The sequence below is a fragment of the Thalassophryne amazonica genome, chromosome 10 (assembly GCF_902500255.1).
Source record: "Thalassophryne amazonica chromosome 10, fThaAma1.1, whole genome shotgun sequence".
Taxonomy (NCBI): domain Eukaryota; kingdom Metazoa; phylum Chordata; class Actinopteri; order Batrachoidiformes; family Batrachoididae; genus Thalassophryne; species Thalassophryne amazonica.
The window spans coordinates 25143640-25152151 of NC_047112.1; positions in this window are offsets into that span (position 1 = coordinate 25143640).

The following is an 8512-nucleotide window of genomic DNA, read 5'->3' on the forward strand; positions in this document are numbered from 1 at the left end:
GGAATGGCATTTTAAACATTAAAATAACAGCCAACAACTATTTCCTGTGAGAAGATTTTGTGGCTTTCAAATTTCACAAAACTCAAAATTTAGTTTCAACTGAAATTAACTGAAATCCAAGCACGCAAAATTACAGCACTTTTTAATTAATAGAATATATTTACCTGGGGGGGAATTTCATAGCACATATTTTATTTTGCAATTAACACCAGTCTCCAGGAAGACGCATTTGTGCACATGCATGAGATTTTGAAATTATCTTGTGTGATGTGAGTACACGGGGTATGCGTGCACGCTAACATCCACAAGATGTCTTAAATCACTTCAGAGCGTTTTTACGTTTAGAAGTGTTTATTTCTCGCTAACGTTTACAAAATGCATGAGAAATATATTAGATTTATATGGAAATAAACTGTTTTGATGCATTTGCTGCCATCTTGATTTATTTGGTTTGACCAAGCAACCAGCTGATGTCACCATGCCTTTCTCTACTCCGATTGGCTGTCGCCATGTGCTTCCCAGCATCCTTTGCACAAGTCAGGAGAAGCCCCCACATGATCTATGATATCGCTATGGTCGCTAACAGACTGTATGGATCAAGACCAAACGTAGTTCAAGGCCATCTGTTTGAAATTTTTCCCTGCAGGGAAAATAACTGAATAATAAGTAAGGAGAAAAGGATTGTACTAATTGGCAAGTTGAGAAGGTGGAGGGAATATTTTGAGGAGCTGATGAATGAAGAAAATGAGAGAGAAATGGCTGGATGATGGAGAGAGTAAATCAGGAAGTGTAAGAGAAGGATGAAGTCATGGCAGTTATGAAAATGGAGTGTAAAGGCAGTTGGTCCAGATGACATTCCAGTGGAGGCATGGAAATGTCTAGGACAGATGGCAGTGGAGTTTTGAACAAGAGGGTTTAATAAAATTTGGGAAAGTGAGAGCATGCCTAAGGCATGGAGACGAAGTGTGCTGGTTCCTATTTTTAAGGACAAGGGTGATGTGCTTGAAGTTATGGGAAAGAATAAGAGAAGCTAGGCTTACAAAACAGGTGAAGATCTGTGAGCAGAAATATGATTTCATGCCAAGAAAGAGCACTACAGATGCCATGTTTGCTCTAAGAGTACTGGTGGAGAAGTATAGAGAAGGCCAGAAGTTACATTGTGTGTTTTAGTGCAGCAGATAGACCATTTACAGAGGAATCTTTCAAATGGTGAAACAAGCACCAAATTTGGCACAAATAATCCTTCGACACTACCGTTTTGAAAAAAAGTGAATTACCACTTGAATTTTCAATAGGCAGCCAGGTAGGTGTCAATTGAAGAAGTACACAAGGGTCAAAATTAAAAGATGCTCCAATCATATTGAAAACTCACTCATCTTCAACTACTTACTCCAATTATGGGTCATGGGAGGGTGGAGCCAATCCCAGCAGTCATGGGGCATGAGACAGGATGCCAGTCTGTCGCAGGGCCACATATAGACAAACAATCACAGTCACACCCGCACACAGCTACAGACAATTTAAAGTTTACAGTTCACCTAATCTACATGTGATAGGAAGCCAGAGCACCCACTGAGAACCCATGCAAACATGGGGAGAACATGCAAACTCCACATAGAAAGACCACGGTTGGGAATCAATCCCATGACCTTCTTGCTGTGAGGCAACAGTGCTAACCACTAAGCCACCATGCTGCCCCATATTGAAAACTATACCACATTATTTGCCTGATCAAAAATATTCCGAAAAGGTACAATTTGGACTATCTATGATTGAATGTTATGGGGTATGCCAGAATTCATGGCGAAGAACAAACATATCTGGAAAAACTAGCACAGATTCACTACACAGGTAATCAGTCAAGGTGGCGGAGGTAATAGGTAGACGTAAGGCTGAAGCGTGGTCAAAGCAAGCTGGGTTCAGTGGCACAGAGTGGCAATGTTGTCAGGACTTTGGCAGAATCAGAGTAAAAAAAAACAAGCACAGTTCAAAAAAGCACAGTGAGTCCAAATACAAGGGCTGAGGCAAAAAACAGGGTCTACCACAAAGCAAGGACTTACACGATTGAGCAAAAGGTCAGGCGCAAAACAAGGCTGGAATGCAGACTAGGTCAAACAAACTGACAACAAACAGAGAAACATGCAAGGCTTAAATAACAGGGTGTGATTAAGGAAAGTGAAAACAGGTGTGTGAGAAAGTTCAGGAAGGAGACAAAGCTGAGGGAAGCAGGAGCAAGAGAGTGCAGTAAAACAAACACTAAGCAGCATGGAAGAAAGAGACAAAGATGAAGCGAACAGGTGCAAGAGAGTACAGTAAAGTGAACACTAAGCAGATAGAAATAAAGTGGAAGGTGAGTCCCAAACATAATGCAAAAAATCTACACATGGAAGAAGCAAAGAAACAAAACCAGGAAAACAAAGGTGAGAATTTAATAGTGGTCAACAAGAGAATTAAATGCTGGGGCTGAAACTAGAACACAACTAAGATGTGGAAAACAGAAATTACAAGCAATGACTACAGTGGTAGAAATGCAAAATGAAACCAGTGACTAAAGTAATCCTAAAATGAAATCAAAGACAGGAGATCGAGACTTGGGACATGGACACAGACAAAACCAAGATGAAAACCCAGACATGGGGCAGATCATGACAGGGTAAAAACAGTAAGGATGGTGACAAAGGTCAGTTTCAGTTTGTACAGGGGTCAAAAGTTAAAGTTGCTCCAATTTTGGTAAAACATGGTGCAAATTATTGGCCCTGTCTTCCTGTATTATCATTCTGGTAAAAAACAAAGAAACAACCTGATTGACACATCATACCAGAAAGCAGGCATATCAGGCTTCTCCAGTTGTGTGGAACATGCCAGTGTCATCTGGCATGAAATCCAGGTCGCCAAGAAGGAGGGCACAGATCTCCACATGGTGTTCCTAGATCTCGTGAATGCTTTTGGCTCAGTCCCTCACAACCTCCTGTGGACAGCCTTTGACTACTTCAGGGTCCCAGCAGCTCTCACATCCCTTGTCAAGGCTTACTTCCAGGATGTCCAGCTCTGCTTGACAACAGCAGAGTACACCACAGCATGACAATACCTGGAAGTAGCAATCATGGCTGGCTGCACCATCTCCCCGCTGGCCTTTACCCTTGCTAGGGACGTCATCATCCAGGCCTCTCAATGGGTGGTTGGCGGACAGCGGATAAGGGATGAGGCTGCTGCCAGTGAAAGCCTACATGGACGACCTCACAACACTCACCACAAAGAAGGCTTGCACTGTACAGCTACCTAGAAAGCTCCAGGAAACTATAGAACTGGCTTGCATGAAGAGCAAGCCGAGCAAGTCCCAGAAGCATCTACATCGTCAAGAGCAGAGGTCTCAAACTGATTCCAGAAAAGGCCGACAGGGTGCAGGTTTTCTTTGTAACCACCCACTCCACCAGGTGATTTCACTGATTAACATCACTTTGAGCAGGTGGAATCAGTTAATCAGTGAAATTACCTGGTGGAGTGGGTGGTTGAAAAGAAAACCTGCACCCTCTTTGCCCTTTCTGGAATGTGTTTGAGACCTCTGGTCAAGAGGAAACTGTCAGACCACCGCTTCCACATTAGTGAGGAACCCATTCCACTGGTCTCCAAGAAGAATGTGAAGAGCCTAGGTCATTGGTATGATGCTTCCTTCAAAGACAAAGAGCAAGTACAGCAGCTCAGAAAGGAGGTAGCCAGCGGCCTGGAGATCATTGATGCTTCCTGGCAAGCTGAAGATTTGGTGCATGCAGTATGGACTACTTCCATATTTTCTGTGGCCGCTTACCCTTTAGGAAGTCCCAGCCTCAAAGGTGGAAAAGCTGGAGAGACTGATTAGCTCATACGTAAGGAAGTGGCTTGGCCTTCCCAGGTGCTTCAGCAGCATTGGGCTATATAGCAAAGGAATGTTACACCTGCCCATTTCCAGTCTAGCAGAGGAGTACAAGTGTGCCAAAGTCAGACTGAAGATGATGCTACTGGATTTGAGCGATCCATGTGTAGCCCAAACTGCCCCCATCCTGGCCACTGGGGGGGAAGTGGACCCTACTGGCTGCAACTGAGCAGGCAAAGGCAGCACTCAGACACCGGGACCTCATGGACCAAGAGCAGGAGGGGAGGAGTGGTCTTGGCCTTGGGGCCAGTACACCAGCATGGAACAAGGCCACTCCATCTGAGAGAAACAAGCTGGTGGTGGTCCAGCTTGGTACATCAAGAAGAGGAAGTGGTAAGGTGTACACAAGTTGCACTGCAGGTAAAGCAATGGCAGTGGATGGCCTGGGAAGGAGTGGAGAAGAGAAAGAGCTCGTGGAAAGAGCTGTGGGAGATGGAGGCATTCAAGGTGATCTTTACCATCAGGGCTACCTATGATGTCCTGCCTTCTCCTGCAAACCTAAGCCAGTGGTAGGACAAAGACCCCATAATCAAAAACCCAGACGGAGCTTTAATTCATTTGAAAGCTTGACTCTTAGTCTTGTCCATCCAAATTGGAAGTCCCAAAAAACAGTTTTATTTGTTATTATCTATCGTCCACCTGGTCGTTACTGTGAGTTTCTCTGTGAATTTTCAGACCTTTTGTCTGACTTAGTGCTTAGCTCAGATAAGATAATTATAGTGGGCGATTTTAACATCCACACAGATGCTGAGAATGACAGCCTCAACACTGCATTTAATCTATTATTAGACTCTATTGGCTTTGCTCAAAAAGTAAATGACTCCACCCACCACTTTAATCATATCTTAGATCTTGTTCTGACTTATGGTATGGAAATAGAAGACTTAACAGTATTCCCTGAAAACTCCCTTCTGTCTGATCATTTCTTAATAACATTTACATTTACTCTGATGGACTACCCAGCAGTGGGGAATAAGTTTCATTACACTAGAAGTCTTTCAGAAAGCGCTGTAACTAGGTTTAAGGATATGATTCCTTCTTTATGTTCTCTAATGCCATATACCAACACAGTGCAGAGTAGCTACCTAAACTCTGTAAGTGAGATAGAGTATCTCGTCAATAGTTTTACATCCTCATTGAAGACAACTTTGGATGCTGTAGCTCCTCTGAAAAAGAGAGCTTTAAATCAGAAGTGCCTGACTCCCTGGTATAACTCACAAACTCGTAGCTTAAAGCAGATAACCCGTAAGTTGGAGAGGAAATGGCGTCTCACTAATTTAGAAGATCTTCACTTAGCCTGGAAAAAGAGTCTGTTGCTCTATAAAAAAGCCCTCCGTAAAGCTAGGACATCTTTCTACTCATCACTAATTGAAGAAAATAAGAACAACCCCAGGTTTCTTTTCAGCACTGTACCCAGGCTGACAAAGAGTCAGAGCTCTATTGAGCTGAGTATTCCATTAACTTTAACTAGTAATGACTTCATGACTTTCTTTGCTAACAAAATTTTAACTATTAGAGAAAAAATTACTCATAACCATCCCAAAGACGTATCATTATCTTTGGCTGCTTTCAGTGATGCCTGTATTTGGTTAGACTCTTTCTCTCCGATTGTTCTGTCTGAGTTATTTTCATTAGTTACTTCATCCAAACCATCAACATGTTTATTAGACCCCATTCCTACCAGGCTGCTCAAGGAAGCCCTACCATTATTTAATGCTTCGATCTTAAATATGATCAATCTATCTTTGTTAGTTGGCTATGTACCACAGGCTTTTAAGGTGGCAATAATTAAACCATTACTTAAAAAGCCATCACTTGACCCAGCTATCTTAGCTAATTATAGGCCTATCTCCAACCTTCCTTTTCTCTCAAAAATTCTTGAAAGGGTAGTTGTAAAACAGCTAACTGATCATCTGCAGAGGAATGGTCTATTTGAAGAGTTTCAGTCAGGTTTTAGAATTCATCATAGTACAGAAACAGCATTAGTGAAGGTTACAAATGATCTTCTTATGGCCTCCGACAGTGGACTCATCTCTGTGCTTGTTCTGTTAGACCTCAGTGCTGCTTTTGATACTGTTGACCATAAAATTTTATTACAGAGATTAGAGCATGCCATAGGTATTAAAGGCACTGCGCTGCGGTGGTTTGAATCATATTTGTCTAATAGATTACAATTTGTTCATGTAAATGGGGAATCTTCTTCACAGACTAAAGTTAATTATGGAGTTCCACAAGGTTCTGTGCTAGGACCAATTTTATTCACTTTATACATGCTTCCCTTAGGCAGTATTATTAGACGGTATTGCTTAAATTTTCATTGTTACGCAGATGATACCCAGCTTTATCTATCCATCAAGCCAGAGGACACACACCAATTAGCTAAACTGCAGGATTGTCTTACAGACATAAAGACATGGATGACCTCTAATTTCCTGCTTTTAAACTCAGATAAAACTGAAGTTATTGTACTTGGCCCCACAAATCTTAGAAACATGGTGTCTAACCAGATCCTTACTGTGGATGGCATTACCCTGACCTCTAGTAATACTGTGAGAAATCTTGGAGTCATTTTTGATCAGGATATGTCATTCAAAGCGCATATTAAACAAATATGTAGGACTGCTTTTTTGCATTTACGCAATATCTGTAAAATCAGAAAGGTCTTGTCTCAGAGTGATGCTGAAAAACTAATTCATGCATTTATTTCCTCTAGGCTGGACTATTGTAATTCATTATTATCAGGTTGTCCTAAAAGTTCCCTAAAAAGCCTTCAGTTAATTCAAAATGCTGCAGCTAGAGTACTGACGGGGACTAGAAGGAGAGAGCATATCTCACCCATATTGGCCTCTCTTCATTGGCTTCCTGTTAATTCTAGAATAGAATTTAAAATTCTTCTTCTTACTTATAAGGTTTTGAATAATCAGGTCCCATCTTATCTTAGGGACCTCGTAGTACCATATCACCCCAATAGAGCGCTTCGCTCTCAGACTGCAGGCTTACTTGTAGTTCCTAGGGTTTGTAAGAGTAGAATGGGAGGCAGAGCCTTCAGCTTTCAGGCTCCTCTCCTGTGGAACCAGCTCCCAATTCAGATCAGGGAGACAGACACCCTCTCTACTTTTAAGATTAGGCTTAAAACTTTCGTTTTTGCTAAAGTTTATAGTTAGGGCTGGATCAGGTGACCCTGAACCATCCCTTAGTTATGCTGTTATAGACGTAGACTGCTGGGGGGTTCCCATGATGCACTGTTTCTTTCTCTTTTTGCTCTGTATGCACCACTCTGCATTTAATCATTAGTGATCGATCTCTGCTCCCCTCCACAGCATGTCTTTTTCCTGGTTCTCTCCCTCAGCCCCAACCAGTCCCAGCAGAAGACTGCCCCTCCCTGAGCCTGGTTCTGCTGGAGGTTTCTTCCTGTTAAAAGGGAGTTTTTCCTTCCCACTGTAGCCAAGTGCTTGCTCACAGGAGGTCGTTTTGACCGTTGGGGTTTTACATAATTATTGTATGGCTTTGCCTTACAATATAAAGCGCCTTGGGGCAACTGTTTGTTGTGATTTGGCGCTATATAAAAAAATTGATTGATTGATTGATATGCCTGCTATGTCCAAGTCCAGCCACACTGAAGCACATCGACCAGCCTCACCCAAGGCCACGATCACCTGGCGGCACAACTAGGTCCTAAAGTGTCTTGCGGCAGTGCTGGAAAGTTGATGGGCAAGCATGGGCAAGCCAGCCTCACCACCATAAGAACAGCACTGGGCAGCTGGGCAGAGCACGGGACTGGAAGCTGCTGGCAGACTTGGGCAGGAAACTCTGCTTCCCAGCTGAGATCACATCCATCAACTTGCGACCAGTGTTGTGTGGGCCGCCAGAAGAGGTACTGCTGGCCCACCACCAAAGGGCGCCCTGCCTGAAGTGCGGGCTTCAGGCACGAGAGGGCGCTGCCGCCACGGACACAGCCGGGAGTGACAGCTGTCACTCATTAATTCCTGACAGCTGTCACACATTCTTCATCATCACACTCCATAAAGACCAGACGTCATCTCCACCTCGTTGCCGAGATATCGTACTTCATTGTAGGTAATATCCTCAGCCTTTTTGTGTTTATCTGTAATCTGTACATTGTGAGTGTTTGCAGGCGTACCGGTCCCTTGTTTTGTGGAAGCTGAGTGAGTGCAGGACGGCACTCTTTTTCTCTGAGGGATCACTGCAAACACATCAGCATATTGAGTGAGAGGTGGAGGTGGCATTCCCACCGTTGTTGTTACTCGGTGTACACACACCCACACTTGACTGTCTTTGTTCTCGCCAGCAGTACCAGATCCGACAGTCGGGGACGGTGATCACCTGGGAATTCGGGACTTGGCGGCTCCAGTATTCTCTGGGTTCGGTGGCGGAGGAAATCGTGTGGTTCCGGTTCATCTCAGGACAGACGTCTTCTATCCTCGAGCCTGCCCACACGTCACCTTTGTGATTTGACTGTAATTATATTCTGAGATTGTCTGTATATTCGTTGTGCACGTTTCACAACATTAAATTGTTACTTTTTGGCTCATCTATTGGCCGTTCATTTGCGCCCCCTGTTGTGGGTCAGTGTCACTACAC